Consider the following 17,538-nt stretch of genomic DNA (forward strand, 5'->3'; position numbering starts at 1 on the left):
GGCTTAACCAACAGAGCCACCCAGGAGCCCCTGAAATAACTTATTCTAGATGTTTACACACATATATATCTTAGAACTCTAATGTTGGTGAAAATGTTAAGCAGTTTATAATATATTCTATGTAGTATCACTTATGTTTGTTTAAAAATACATTAAGATGAATATTTAATTAATGATACTACTAAATGAGTTAAAAGTTCAAAACACATACGAATATGATGTGTATTAATGTTAGGTATTATCAATTTCTGGGGACTGATGAGTTAAAGGAATACACTAGGGCTTTATCAGAATCTCTACCATTGAATTTCTTAAAATAGGTGAGGCAAATATGACAAATTGTAAACAATTGTTTTTTTTCAGCACAGGTACATCAGTGTCATATTACTTTATATATATTCTTATATTTAAATTTTATAATAAGATATAAAAAGCTAACTAATTATGTTAATAAATTATTTAATTCAAACTATTTTTCAAAAACCCACAGTACTGTGAAATATGGGGTAAATGAGAATATATCCTAATACAATTTCAAAAATAGAGGGTTTCATCTTACATTAAAACCTGTGTATAGATGCAATTATATAGTTGTAATTTGTATAGATGCAAATAATTCTATAGATGCAATTTGCTATAAATTCAAACAGCTATTAGAAATTAATAGTTCAGAGGGCACTTGGGTGGCTTAGTTGATGGAGCATCTGACTTCCGTTCAGGTCATGATCTCAAGGTTCATGAGTTCAAGCCCGGCATTGGGCTCACTGCTGTCAGCTCAGAGCCCACTGTCCTCCTCTCTTTCTGCCCCTTCCCCACTTGTGCTCTCTCTCTCTCAAAAAATAAATCTTTAAAAAAAAAAAAAAGAAAAGAAATTAATAGTTCATGTTTTTTTAGAACCATTAAAAATAATGAGGGACAGGGCACCTGGGTGGCTTAGTGGGTTAACCATGGAACTCTTGATTTTGGCTGGGGTCATTATATTCCCATTTGTGAGTTCTAGCCCTGCATCACATTCTGTGCTGACAACACAGACCCTGCTTGGGATTCTCTGTCTTTCTCTCTCTACCTCTCCCCTGCTCAGGCTCGCTGTCTCTCTCTCTCTCTCAAAAATAAATAAACTTTATTAAAAAATATTGAGGGACAAATAAGTTTAGCTGGATTGAAAAAATATATTTGTCCTACAAATCTTCTAGAGTTCATCTGAAATATTTGAGATATGCCAACAACAGTAAACATTTTATCTTAATTTGTATAACACTAAGTTTTTCTATCATGTCTTCCCACCCATTAATTCATATGTTCTTCAAAATAACATTTTGCAGTCTCCAAAATAGATACTACTATTCTAATTTTATAGATGAAAAAACCAAGACCCAATTTCATAGATTAAATTACCAAGCAATCTTTGCCTAAGGTGAAAGTTAAAAGATGGAAGTTTCTGATTTCTAATCATCCAGACTGTCTGACTTCTTGTTATCTTCCAACTAGTTATATTATCTCTTTCAAACCATAATTTAAAATAATTGTTCCAGGTTTTTATTTAACAAACTTTGTCTCTTGGCAAAAAAAATCTATGTCAACTAAGATGCATTATTGTTTTTTACATATTTCTCTTACATATAGGAGTATATTTTATGAAACAAGCAAAGAATTAAACACCTACAAGTTCATAACACGATAGACTTAAATAAAATTCAATTGAGAAAAAATAAACATTTTAATTATTACAGATAATCATGTCTTATATTTTTTACTTTGGTATTTAGTACAAATAAGCTATCTAAGAGAAAATTGTTCCATTTTATATGGCATATTTAATTTTAATACTAAAAAAGTCATTAAGAAAGCCACACTAAGAAATGAGATTCTCTTTGTATGTTGTAATAGAATCTGCTGTGACCTAGAATTTATGCTAGCAGATTATGGGCAGAAAAACTCACATAGTCATATAAGTGACCAAAAAAATCTTAAAGATATTAAGCAAGATACAAAATTTTAAATAATTCAGACTAGTGATCTGTAGTCTAGTGATCAATAATACATACAAAGTAGGATGTTGATTTAAAATGAAGACTGTAATAGTTTTCGTCCCTAAGTATTTTTTTAAGTTGGTAGAATTCATGTATCTAGCAAGCAACTTCCTTGAATAAATAATCAAAGATTTTTAGATCTAATGAAATTTAGAAGCCATCTATTCAAAGTTTTTACAAATGAGAAAACCACCTTCCAGAGAGATTGAGTTTGGCAAGGACATGTGACTAAATAATAGTAAATATAGGACTATAATCCATGCCTCTTGCTTCTAGGGTAATATTCATATATTTCAAATAATAGAAGCCTTCTTAAATAATTTGATTTGAAATTCTAAGGAAAAAAATACTATGGAAAACTCAGGGCATTATGAAAAAAGGTGAAGTTCAGATCCAGAATTCCTGTTTCCAAAAACTGACAATTAACAAACATAATTTTAATGAGACTTACTTTATACAGAGCATGACATTAGCCAGCTTATATAAAAAAAAAAAGCACAGAAACATACCTACTTAAAATCTAAGGCACTTCAATTATTATAACTGTTGGCTTAAAAACTATTGACACTAATACATGATATTACCTCAAATGGAAAAAGCAGGGGTGCCTGGGTGCCTTGGTTGGTTAAGCGTCTGACTTTGTCTCAGGTCATGATCTCACAGCTTGTGAGTTCCAGTCCTGAGTTGGGCTCTGTGCTGACAGCTCAGAGCCTGGAGCCTGCTTTGGATTCTCTCTCTCTCTCTCTCTCTCTCTCTCTGCCCCTCCCCTGCTCATTCTCTGTCTCTCAAAAATAAACAAAAACATTAAAATTTTTTTAAATGGAAAAAGCAGAAGAAAGAAAAGATCAAACAATTTAACAAATTACTTTGATAACTTAAACATTACAAATAGTACAGCCCAATCCCACATGAAATGAACAAGAAATTCAACAGAGTTGTTTTTTTGTTTGTTTTGTAATGTTTGAAGTTAAGAAATGAGATCCTGATTTGAACTTCCTTGAAGAAATAACTTCGTCACTTGCAATATGTCCATAGTAAAATGAGATTCCTATGATGATTTTGTACAGTTTTGTAAGAATAGCAGCATGATGTGGCAAGAGAAGGAAAGTATGACAGAATATTGACCAGTGTTAAACAGCTAGGTCTGTTTATTAGCTGAGTAAAAAAGCATGAGCACTGTAAATCTATACCAAAAATTTTAGAATTTGAGAAGCAGAAAAATAATCTCTTGGAGATTCCAAGATAAGTCATCCAGGATGCAAATAGACCAAATGAATGAAGAATGAATGAATGAATGAATGAATGAATGAGAATATCCTTCCCTATGAAACAGCCCTATGAAAGATTCTCTAAGCAATATCAAATAGAAAATTAAGAAGTTATGCAAATATCTAAAATTGAATCAAGAACATGTATATGTTAAACAATTGTGAAGCAGAAACATAGAGAGCAATATGTAAATCAGATACTAGTTAGACCCTCATTATCTTGTGATATACCAAACAAGTTCAGGTCTGGGCAGAAATAAGACTGTAATAGGGTGGCTACTACCATTTTATTTTTCTATTTCAGGGTAAAAATATTGTTTCTTTTTGCCCTTTATTTCATTCTGCATTTTTCCGGAGAAAGTTGACTGACTTTGAAAGGAATTAGCGATAGGAGTAATCATCTCAGCTAAGATAAAGAAGGGAGTATGACCCACTGATATTTTGTTATAAAACAGAACAAAATTTATATCCGAATGTAAAAATGATTTCCTCGTGATTCACATATTATTAAGAAAATCTAAGGATTCTTAAAATTATCAGGCTCTCATATAGGAATAGGTATTTATTTTATGATATGCTGTCTTTAATCATGGAACAGAAACCTTTTCGATGGATTACTAAACAGTTGTGCTTTAGGATTCACTCTAGAATCATTCTGGAGCAGTGTACTCATTCAGTGGGGTCAAGCATAATGTCAAACACGCTGTACGGTTTGGTTTAAGTTTCATAACTGATGGTTTAAAGATACTGATTACAACCTGTTGTGGACTTCCTGCATCATACTAACACAGAGAACTTTAATAAAGTCATATGAAATTTTCACTCGATAGTAACAATGTGTCACTGACCATAATTTATCCTTCTCTTACACTGTGTTTAGTAATCTTCACAGCAAGCCTCTGATGAGGAAGATAAAAAGTTATTTTTTTTTTCATTAGGTAGGAAGAAATGGATGCTTGGAGAGATTAAGTAATTTGTCCCAAGTCACTCCCCCGGCTATTAAGAGCAGTGTTGGTAGTGGAACCCAGGTGTGTTTCCCTCTAAACCCTGCACCTCTAATGAATTAATATTTCTGTTGTTGTAATGCATAGCTTTTTGCCTTCCATGGGTACCCACATTGTTAGACCTGACATAAATCATTGCCATCCTTACCTACTCTCTACATATCACAGAGGGAGCAATTACTGGGGCGCCTGGGTGGCTCAGTCAGTTGAGCCTCTGACTTCAGCTCGGGTCATGGTCTTACAGCTTGTGGGTTCGAGCCCCGCGTTGGGCGTTGTGCTGACGGCTCAGAGCCTGGAGCCTGCTTCGGATTCTGTCTCCTTCTCTGCCTCTCCCCAGCTTATGCTCCGTTTCTCTTTCTCTTTCAAAAATAAATAAACCTTTAACAATTAAAAAAAAAAAAAGAAATTACTTTCACGTATCTATTCCCACTTCCTGTAGTTGTGCTCTGCTTTCTTTCTGTGGGACAGCTGTTTGCAAATAGTTAATACATTCCTAGTGTTTTCAGTGCATCACAACCCTGTATTAAGCAGCCTGCCTAACAACATCTATATGGCTGTTTCCTTCCCAATGTATGAGTTATCCCAAATAATTCTTGTTTATCACCCATGTAAGTAAAAGATGTCAGTTCTCGTTTAAAAGATGTTTATTTTATGATGTTTTTTTTTTGTTTTTTTTTTTTGATGTTTATTTATTCTTGAAAGAGAGAGCAAGAGCACGAGCAGGGGAGGGGCAGAGACAAAGGGAGACAGAAAATCCGAAGCAGGCTCACATTGTCAGTGCAAAGCCTGATGTGGGGTTCTAACCCATGAACCATGAGATCAACCATCTGAGCTCAACCAACTGAGCCACGAGGTGCCCCACAAGTCTTTTTGTTTTGTTTTGTTTTGTTTTGTCTTTAACAAGTCAATTCTAATTTGAAAGTACAACACACCCCCTTGTCTCTCTCTTCATGCCTTCAACTTAGTTCGGTCTGTGGACTTTTAAAAGAACCATCTAACAGTCTCTTCATCTTCATTTTCTCTCCATAGTTTTTGTTCTCCACACAGGAGCCAGACTTTCTTATCTGAGCAATACACACATATAGGTATCTTTCAAAAAGGAAACACCATGTTAACATATAGTGAAAAGCTAAAAATTATCATTTGTCATCATGAACAGTTTTCCTTCTTCCCACAGCCATCCATTATAGCTGGCAAACATGTGACAATTATTGTTTTGATCCCAGTTTATAAAAACTCTCTTATAATTTATTTTTATCACAGTTGACTATGTTAGCTTTTGGAATAAAAAAATTGAAATTTTTAAACATTGTGTGTGCATGATTTAAGTATCTATAACTTTTTCTCATTTTATGATGAGCTACTACAAAACAATGCTGAATAGAAATTGTGAAAAAGGGCATCCTTCTCCTGTTCCCAACTTAAAGAGTGCTTCTAATCTTTGACAAAGTGGGAAAGAATATCAAGTGTAAAAAAGACAGTCTCTTCAACACATGGTGCTGGGAAAACTTGACAGAGATATGTAGAAGAATGAAACTGAACCACTTTCTTACACCATACACAAAAATAAATTCAAAATGGATGAAAGACCTAAATGAGAAACAGGAAATCATCAAAAACCTACGGGAGAAAATAAGCAGCAACCTCTGACCTCGTCCACAGCAACTTTGTACTTAACATGTCTCCAGAGGCAAGGGAAATAAAAGCAAAAATGATCTATTGTAAACTCATCAAGATAAAAAGCTTCTGCACAGCAAAGGAAACAATCAACAAAACCAAAAGGCAACCAACGGAGTGGGAGAAGATATTTGCAAATGACATATCAGATATGGGTTAGTATACAAAATCTAAAAGGAAACTATCAAACTCAACCCCCCCAAAAAACAAATAATCCAGTGAAGAAATGGGCAGAGGACATGAATAGACACTTTTCCAAAGAAGACATCCAGATGGCTAACAGACCCATGAAAAGATGCTCAACATCACTCACCATCAGGAAAATACAGATCAAAACTACAACGATATACCACCTCACACCTGTCAGAATGACTAAAATTAATTCAGGAAGCAACAGATGTTGACAAGCAAGCAGTGATGGGGGAACACTTTCGCCCTGTGGTGGGAGTGCAAACTGGTGCAGCCACTCTGGAAAACAGTATGGAGTTTCCTCAGACAATTATAAACAGAGCTACCCTACAATCCAGCAATTGCACTACTAGCTATTTTATCCAAAGAATACAAAAAATGCTGATTTGAATGGCTACATGCACCCCAATGTTTATAGCAGACTATTGACAATAACCAAAGTATGGAAAGACCCCACATATCACATATCCATCAGCTGATGAATGGATAAAGATGTGGTATATGTATACAATGGAATACTACTTGGTGATCAAAAAGAATGGCATCTTGCCATTTACAACAGCCTGCATAGAACTAGAGTGTATGAGGCTAAGAGAAATGAGTAAGTCAGAGAAAGACAAATATCATAAGATTTCACTCATATGTGGAACTTAAGAAACAAAACAGATGAACAGAGGGAAGTGGAAGGAAAAATAAGGTATAAACAGAGAGGGAGGAAAACCATAAGAGACTCTTAAATGCAGAGAACAGAGGGTTGCTGGAAGGGAGATGAGTGGGGGGATGGGCTACATGGGTGATGGGCATTAAGGAGGGCACTTGTTGTGATGAGCACTGAATGTCGTATGTAAGTTTTGAATCACTGGGTTCTAATCCTGAAACTAATACTACACTCTATGTTAACTAACTTGAATTTAAATAAGTTGATTAGAAAAAATAATAAAGCAACACCAGTCATCTCATGGGGATATAAAGAGTGCTTCAGAATTTCATTATGAGTGTGATAGAGTTTGTGGAGGATTCCTTTTTTATAAAACTAAGGAGTTGCCTTCTTCCATTAGCTAGCTAAGAGTTGATTAATGGTAATGATTTTCAAAATCTTTTAATTGGATCTGAGATAATATAATGGGTTTTGATAGAAATGCCTTAGGGAGGGAATTTTTTAGTTGATTTATTCCCAGTGTGATTAATATAGTGAATTGCAGTTAAATTTTTTAAAAAAATCTTTACCTTTTCTTAATGTCAGCAATAAACATTTGTTGGTCCAAAGGTATACTTATATGAAAACTATTTAATTTTTTAATACCTTTTCTACTTGGATTATTTGCATTTATGTTCATAGATGACATTGTCTTGTAGTTTTTAATTGTTTTGCTTTGCAAAGTTGGTTTTGTACGGAGTTGATTCTAGACTCTAAAAACAAGTTATCTTATTTCTCATGTCTCATGATTTCTCTCTGTTCTAGAACAGATACATGAAGGAAATACCTGTTTTTTAAAGACATTTTAAAAACATAGACCAATTTACTGGGCTTTTCAAAGAACCAGTTTTGAATTTGTGTATTAACTTTTCTGATTATTTTTTGTCATCAATTTCTGTTATTTTTATTATTTTCAAAGTTTAATGATTTTTTATAATATCTAAAGTGGAAATAAAATGTTTTCTGTCCCCTCCCCTTTTTTAGTATCTTTGGCTTTAACGGTTATAAATTGTTTTTTTTGCCTATAGTCCATATGTGTGTGTGTGTGTGTGTGTATACACACACACACATTTTTTAAAGCAATTTTAGTTTCACAGTAAAATTAAGTGGAAGATACAGAGATATCCCATATACTCATAACCCCATATGTATATATCCTCCCCCATTATGAACCTTTACTTCTGAGGTACATTTGTTACAATGGAGTGGTACATTTGTTACAATCTATGAACCTTCATTGACACTTCATGATCACCTGTAGTTCAGAGTTTACATTAGGGTTCATTCTTGGTGTTGTACATTCTGTGGGTTTGGACAAAAATATAATGACATGCATCCACTATTATAGTATCATACAGAATATTTTCATTGCCCTAAAAATGCTCTGTATTCAACCTACTCATCTCTTCCTAGGCCCAGTCCTGGCAACACTGATCCTTTTATTGTGCTGATAGTTTTGCCTTTTCTAGAATGTAAAATAGTTGGAATCATACAGTATGTGTCCTTTTTAGATTGGCCTCTTTGAGTTAGTAATATGCATTTGATGTTCCTCTATATCTTTTTGTGGCTTGATAGCTTATTTATTTTTTAGTCCTGAATAATATTCTATTGTCTAGCTCTACCACAGGTTGATTATCCATTCACCCACTGAAGGACATCTTGGTTGCTTCGAAGTTTTGACATTATGAATAAAGTTTCTTTAAACATCCATGTGCAGATTTTGTGTGGAAATATTTTTAACTTCATTGTATAGATACCAAAGAATGTAATTTCTGGATCATATGGTATGACTATGTTTACTTTTGTGTGAAAATGCCAAACTGTCTTCCAAAATGGCTGTATTATTTTTGCCCTTTCCCCAAGTGAGAGTTTTTTTGTTACACATTCTCACTAGCATTTGGTATTGTCAGTGTTCTGGATTTTGGCTCTTCTAATAGGTCTATGCTGGTATCTTGTTTTAATTTGCATTTCATTGATGATATATGATATGGGACATATTTTCATATATCTCCATCTGTATATATTATTTGGTGAGGTGTCTGTTAAGGTCTTCAGCCCATTTTTTAATTGGGTTTTTATTTATTATCATTGAGCGTTAAAAGTTCTTTCTATATTTTTGATAACAGTTCTTTCCAGATGTGTCCTTTACAAATATTTTCTTCAGGGTTGCCTGGGTGGCTCGGTTGGTTAAGCGTCCGACTTTGGCTCAGGTCATGATCTCAAGGTTTGTGAGCCCTGCGTCAGGCTCTGTGCTGACAGCTCAGAGCCTGGAGCCTGCTTTGGATTCTTTGTCTCATTCTCTCTCTCTGTCCCTCCCCACCCCCCACTTGTGTCCTGTCTCTATCTCTCAAAAGTAAATAAATGTAAAAAAAATTTTTAAAAAACACAAATATTTTCTCCAAGTCTGTGGCTTGCCTTCTAATTCTCTTTATATTTTCCTCCACAGATTTTTTTAAAAAAATTAATTAAGTTCAGTTTATCAGTTATTGATTTAATGGATCCTGCCTTTGGTGTTGTATCTAAAAAGTCATTACATTGCCCAAGGTCATCTAGGTTTTCTTCTTTCTGTCTTATCTTTTAGAATGTTTATAACTGTTTGTGTTACATTTAAGTCTGTGATCCCTTTTGAGTTAATTTGAGAGACGGGTACAAGGGCGGTGTCCAGGTTTATTTTTTTGCACGTGGATGTCCAGTTGTTGTTCTAGCATCATTTGTTGCAGAGACAGTCTTTGCTCCATTGCATTGCCTTTGCTCCTTTGTCAAAGGTCAGTTGACTGTTTTTGTGGGCTTATTTCTGGGCTGTTTCTTCTATTCCACTTGTCTGTCTGTTCTTTTGTCAATACCAAATCATACTGAATACTGTAGCTTTAATGAAAGTCTTAAAGTCAGGTAGTATCAGTCCTCCAACTTTTTCTTCTCCTTCAATATTATGTTGGCTATTCAGGTATTTTGTCTCTCTGTATAAACTTTAGAATCAGTTTGTTGATATCCATAAAATAAGCTGATATTTTGATTAAAATGTAGATTCAATTTATAGATCAAAGTTAGGAAGAACTGATGCCTTGACAATATTGAGTCTTCGTATCTTTAAGCATGGACTATCTCTCAAACAATTTATTAATTTGTTTTCTTTCATCAGAGTTTTGTACTTTTCCACATATAGATCTTGTACGTATTTCACCTGATTCATACTTAAAAGTTTCATTTTGGGGTGCTAATATAAATAGCTTTGTGTTTTTAATTTCAAATTCCATTTTTTCATTGCTGGTATAAAGAATAATGATTGACTTTGATGTAATTAATTTTGTATCCTACAACCTTGCTATAATCACTTATTAGTTCGAAGAGGATGTTCTTGTCAATTCTTCTGAATTTCATACATAGATGATCATAAGTCTGCATATAAGGACAGTTTTATATATTCCTTCCCAATCTGTGCCCTTATTATTTTTTTTCTTTCCTTATTACATTAGCTAGGACTTTCAATATGATGTTGAAAGGGAGTGGTAAGAGGAAACATCCTTGCCTTGTAACTGATCTTAGTGTAAAAACTTCTAGTTTCTTACCATTAAGTATGATATTAGCTGTAGGCTTTTTATAGATATTCTTTGTCAAATTGAAAAAGTCCTCTCTATCGCTAGTTTACTGAGAATGTTGTTGGATATTGTCAGATGTTTATTCTCTATCAATAGATGGAGATTGTTCACATTATTCGATTCAATTTGCTCATATTTTGTTGAGGATTTATGTGTCTATGTTCATGAGGAATATTGGTATGTAGTTTTCTTGTAATATCTTTGTCTGGCTTTGGTTGTTAGCGTAATGTTGTCCTCATTAAATGAATAAGGAAGTATCTCTGCTTCTATTTTCTGAAATAGATTGTAGAGAACTGGTGTAATTTCTTCCTTCAATACTTGGTAGAATTCACCCATAAACCCATCAGGGTTTGGTGCTTTCTATTTTGGAAGCTCATTAATTATTGATTCAATTACTCTAATAAAGTCCTATGCAAATGGTCTATTTCTTCCTAGATTGTCTTTTGAGAATACCTTTGATATTCTTCTTTTGGTTTCGATACCATGTTTTTCATACATATGTATATTTGAATACACATACAGATACATAAATAAATGACCAAATTGTAGACATACATATGTGCATGAATTTAGGTTGCTTAGCCAATCTTTTAAGATCTATTTAGTTATTTTTTTCTAATATTAAGCCAGTGTTTCCTTTGTGGCTTAACATTTTCATCAAAATTTTCCAATTCTATATGTCTGCTATCTCAAAATTTTCATGTGGAATCCTATTGCCCAATATGATGGTGATAGGAGGTGAGGCCTTTGGGAAATGAGTAGGTCATGAGATTGGAGCCCTCATGAATGGGATTAATACTCTAACAGGAGAGATCCTACAGAGCTACCTAGCTCCTTCTACCATGTGAGGATACACTGAAAAGTCTGATATCCAGAAAACACTCAACAGTGCTGGCGCGCTGATTTTGGACTTCCATTCTCTACAACTGTGAGAAAGAAATTTCTGTTTTTACAAACTACTTAGTCTGTGATATTTTGTTATAGCAGCCCCGTTGGATTAGGACAATGTCTCACTGAAAAGAGTTATTTATGTTTCTTTGGATTCAGAATTCTCCATGTATTTATTAGATCAAATGTATAGCTATGTTATTCCCAAATTATTTACTTTCTTTTTGGTCTGTTTTGTTTTCACATAACCTTGTTGTTGGACACGTCAAAATTTGCATCTCCAATCTTTTTTGATTGCCCATTTATCTGTTATTTTCTTCTCTAGTTGTATAAGTGCTTCTTGAAAGCAGTCAACATTTTTCCCCCAGTATAGTACATGGTGAATAATAATTCTCAATACTATTTGTTGAGTGAATGAACATTTGTTAATTGGCTAATGTTCAGAATTATTTTAAGTGTTTCAATAATCTAGAATTTAGTGTGAACTAATACAAAAACATTCTCTCATTCTCAAGTTGATGTAAATATATTAATTTACCTCACTGATATTATACTATAGTCAAAACATTCTATAAGTGAATGTTTTCTGTTGTTTTACTTCATAGTCAATGTTAATCAGCCTCTTGGGTTAATATTAGTAATTACAAATTAAATAATCCTGATGATTGAAATATAGTTGCATTTGACTGTATCAAATATATTAAGAAATTAAGTGGATATTTAAGTTTGATAAATAATCTGCTTCTATATCTGATAGAATAGTCTGTTTAAAAGGTCTTTACCCACTATGTGTTACAAATTCCTCTAATTTGAGCCCTCCAGACTCTTTTTTGTTTGTGGGGAATTATATACATTTTCTCAGCCTTTTAGTGGAATGAGTCAGATCCCACTAGGACTGTACCCAATTTCCCTTTGTCTCAGTTATAGTTCATCTCTTCTCCCTCAGTGACAACTAAAAAGAAACTCTGGGGGGCTTTTACCTCAGTAGTTAAATGTTTCCACTGGCACTGGTTTTTCACCAGAGTAGCCCACAAGTGAGCTTTAAAGCACATATAAAAGCTCTTTCCCCTGTAGTAGCCTGTCTGACTTTTCCTTTCATAGAGAACCCCAGGGATTTGCTGTGAATCACTCCCATTGAGGTTAATTGGACAACACATTGAGAAAACTGGTCATAAACTCAAACACATCTGCTCTGATGCTAAAGACCAAATAGCAAAATTGTAGTTTATTTTAATTGGCACCCTCCTGTGAAGGGGGTGGGAGGAAGAAGTCAATTAGCAGATTAATATAATTATCAGAAGCATGTAAAAATAGCCCTGTGTTGAATATTTTCCTATTTTTTGTTCTTCATTTGATAATAATGTATATTGTTCTATAATATTTTATTTCATAAAAAATATCTGGGTTAATAATTACAGCCCTTACAACGAAATATAATATGTACCAAGATGGAGTTAAAATGTCTTTTAATCAGAAGCTGGCTGTGATTTTTTTCCTTCTGAGTGTAAAACTTAATTTGTTCATCCATTCCATATATTGCAAGCTTCTACTACGTATCAGACACATATTCTTTGAGAATATATTTTTTGAATGTCTATTTGAGGCATATTTTCCCTGACACTTTTCCTGGTTTATTAATCGATTAATTAGAAATACTTGAAGAAACCTAGCCCTTTTGTGAATGGGCTATTTCTTTTGTAGCACATATGAGAGACAAAATCAATAACGTGGTAATAGGTGGGAATACTATGTTTAGTTGGAAATACCATGGGAATAACTTAAAAACTATTAATTAAGTAATTAATATTAAGATCTAAAAGGTGAGATAAGAAACAAAATAATAGCAATCACTTTTTTTAAATACCAAAACTTATCATATTTATGGTTTATATATTATCATCGATTTAATGACAGTTTAAAAATTTTTTTTTAACATTTTTATTTATTTTTGAGACAGATAGAGACAGAGCATGACGGGGGAGGGTCAGAGAGAGAGGGAGACACAGAATCTGAAACAGGCTCCAGGCTCTGAGCTGTCAGCACAGAGCCTGACGCCGGGCTTGAACTCACGGACAGCGAGATCATGACCTGAGCCCAAGTTGGACGCTTAACCGACTGAGCCACCCAGACGCCCTTAATAACATAGTTTTAGCTTTGCTTTTAAGGTGCTACATTATTATCCTCAGAATCAAACATTCTATAGCTAAGGATACTCGACTGGCTACTGGATATTTAAAACTCATGCAAATTGTCACTACATTTAGGATGGGTCAAAGACCTCTCAGCCAGAATATAGATACGGTACAGATAAATAGTGTGGGCTAACACAAGATATATTTGGTCTTGTCAAAGAGTTCCTAAAACCGTTGGAATTTCCCAAGTGAGAGGAATGTCACTTGTTTTTCATAAAAATCACCTTTAGACCTTAGTTTTTGCCAATGATGTGACTTAGTGTGAGGCCCCACAATAGATAGAACGGGGGAAGGAGATTTGGAATTTCAGCTCTATAAAACCTCTTGAATAAGGAGATGTAATAAGTTTCTGGGTTGGTGCACTCATGGAAGTACTGAGAGTTGGTGTGCCCATAGAGGGCATGGAAACTCCTCACTTCCCCTCCCTTGCCTGGCCTTATGCATATCCTCCATCTGACTATTCCTGGGTTGTATCTTTTAAAATAAACCAGCAAACCTAGGTAAAGTGCTCCCCTGAGTTCTGTGAGTTTGATTGCAAATTATTGAACCTGAGGAGGAGATCCTGGTAACTCTTGAATTGTAGCCAGTTAATCAGAAATATGGGTGGCCCAGGACTTGTGATTGGCATATGAAGTAGGGGCACCATCCTGTGGGACTGCGTGCCAACTCTGTTAGTGTCAGAGTTGAATTACATTGTTGGACACCAAGTTGGTGTCTGAAGAATCGGAGAATTAATTGTTGGTGTTGGAAAAACACCCCAGAAATAGCATCACCAGATTGTAAAAAGCCTGACAGCATGGACTATACACTATATAGTATGTATATTTCACAATTTCACATTAACTTGAACATTCTAAGAAACTTATTCAAAGCTTATTAAATAACTGAGTTGACAATAAATTCATTTTTCTTAGAAATCTATTACATTCTTGTGATCTGAAGCCATTAATGAATTTCCTTATTTTTATGCAAAATATGGAGGTGTTCATTTTAGAAAATGAATTTACATAGCAGTCTTTATTATCAGGACTTATTAGACTATGCCAATAGAGAAACAATGAAAGAAATATGGAAGACAAGATTCTTGTTGTAGATAACACCCCACAGTTTGAGTCATAAAACAATGAGTTCAGTCCTGACTCTTATACTTGCTGGTTATATGGTTTGTCTCACTTTCCTTTATATAGAATTATAACAGTATCTACCCACTTCAGAGGCTTTCATGGGGATTAAATGAGCTATTGAAGTGCATAGTAACAAATATACTATCAAGTATGCAAAACTTTCTGTCAACAAGATTAGACATTCACTCTGTTTAGCTGGAACTATCTAAGCAGTATGCCGAGAGACAGATAGCTTGATTCATTGAGACATTGCCACATTTTATTAATTACTAGAATGTATTTCCTATTGATAAATCCAAGGAAATGACCAAAGCAATCTAAAATATCTGATCTTTGAAGGTCTGTCTCATAAGTTTACTTGTTACCAAATCTGTACCAGTCATACAAAGGTCCCTAATAATTTGAACAGGGAAAGTTTAATATAAAGAACCATGGGGAATTTTTTTTATAAGAGGTTAGTAAATATTTTAGGTTTTTCAGGTTATAAGGCCCATGCTGTTTTTCAACTATTCAACTCAACAACTTAACTCTATCATTGTGGAGTAAAAGCAGCCGTAGACAATATGCAAACAAATGGGAGTTGTGTTCCAGTAAAACTTTATTTATAAACAGGTAGCAAACAGGATTTGGCCTGTGGACAATTGTTTGCAGGCCCCTGATGTAAAATATTATTAGGTAGTTAAGGAAAGTAACTACAAAAAATGGTAAATGAGAACTCCAAAGAACACAGAAATAGCAAATAAAGGGTACTATATACTAACTTTAAGGGTGAAAGAGAGTATTCAAGGAAGATACAAACTTGTAAGGGTCTCCATGCCCCCCCCCCCCGCACCTCAATGAATCTTCATTGGACAGAGTGTGTCTGTAGTTGGAAGAGGAACATTCTTGGATGCCATGGTCTGGAGCTGAAGCATAGGAAATTGTCCCCTAGGGTGCAGTGAAGTTTGATGCCATTCTGGGAGATCAGAGCTAGATTCAATTGCAGTCAGATTAAGATTTCTTGCTATAAGCAGAGGTAGAAAAATTAAACAAAACATAACAGTTTCAAAATTTCAAGGGAAAAAAAAACTTGCCAACTTAGTGCAAAATACAGAAATTTACATATATAAAATACCTACATTATCTCTGTCAAAAAGAACAACTGAAGGCAATACTTTATTCGACCAGCCATAGATAATTGACTAAATTCCAGGAGGTTGACCAACCATGGGAACTTTAGCAAAGGAATGAGTTTGGGAGGGAAAGCAGAAACCAGAACTGAAGACCATTGTACATTAGGTAGGGAGCCTGCCAAAATCTTCACTGGACAGAAATTTGGGGCTTTGTCATGAATAGTAATGTAAATGCATAGTCAACCCAATAAGAACTAGGACTCTTTCCTGTTCTTAAATATTAATCCACTATCTAAAACACTAACAGGGTACACTCTTACATGGACAATTTATCTAGGAGCAATGATGTTTGAATTATGGTAGCATACAGAGCCCAGATGGATTCTCTGAACAAGAATATATTGAGAGAACCTACATAGCCTGGGGATAGACGAATTCATTCTGAATAGGAGTTTGCAAACTACTGTCCAAATTTAGCTACTTGTTTTTGCAAATAAAGTTTTGTTGGCATATAGCCACACCCATTTATTTGCATATTATCTATGGCTGCTTCTGCTACTATGGCAGAGTTGAGATCATATGGACAGAAACATCTAAAACATTTATTATTTGGCCCTTTGCAGACAAAGTTTTCCAACCCCTGAACAGGAATGTGACCAAATAAGAAAAGGATAACTGCTAGAGGCAGAGAAATTTCCTGTTTTAAGATTTTCGCTTGAGAAAATTGAAGATTGAAGTATTCAAACTGAAGAAAAGAGAACCTATAAAGAAGCATTAAAAATGGAAAATCTAAAATGAAAGGCTGTGATTCAATTTTCTGAGCCTTTCCAGTCTGAAATTGTGGTAGAAGAGGAAGATCTAATCAGGAGAGTGGTCATAGGATGAGATTATGGTCAGTGTCCAAGCTTTGAAATGTGTGTTGAATCAAAAGTTTTTCTCTTTGTACCTGTGTCAATATTGTGGAGATTTTGTTGATTAATGCCAAGTAATTATATTTTTTACCATAGCAGAGTTGTTTTCATTTCTGCAGTCCCTTAAGATAAATTTCAAAGTCTGTAACTACTGACTTGAGAAGCCCTACGACATTCTGGTTCCGGACTGTGTCTCCAATTCCTTTCTCAACACTTTTCCTTTTGCTCCTGCACAACAGAATTTTGCTCCGTCCCTTATGTCATTCAACTTTATGCTTAAATACCTCTTCCTAATGTGAACCTTCTCTGACCACTAAATTAAGTTAGTTTCCCCACCCCACATCTCATGTATTCTTCTTTTGGCACACATAATTATAGCCATCTCTTTATTCTCTTTATGACCAGAAAAACTTTAGAAGAGTAGGGACCATGTCTGCCTTAGTTAAAGCTCTATGTATGGAGCCTGGCTTATGTTTATAATTAATATGTATTTGAAAAAATAAACTGTGAACAAATAAATCCACAAAAAAGTTTTGTAAATTTTGCTATCATCCTCCTCCTTATTGCCAGTATATAACGTAGCATTTCATAAATGTTTTTTGTATCATGATCTTGTTTAAAGTAAAATATTTGGAGAATAAGCTGATTCCAGAAAAATTGCATTATGGGCCTTATATAATGACCTATATGAGAACCTTAACTTAATTACACTATGCCAGTATTTTTAGGATTAAACAAGATAACTCTATAAAGTGCTCAGGACAGCACCTAACACCTATTAAGTTGCTCAATAATTGCTGGCCACTGTTAGCACAAATCCCTCTCATCTTTTATTTTTTTGCCTCCAGAA

Source organism: Panthera tigris, chromosome A3 (assembly GCF_018350195.1).
Source record: "Panthera tigris isolate Pti1 chromosome A3, P.tigris_Pti1_mat1.1, whole genome shotgun sequence".
Taxonomy (NCBI): domain Eukaryota; kingdom Metazoa; phylum Chordata; class Mammalia; order Carnivora; family Felidae; genus Panthera; species Panthera tigris.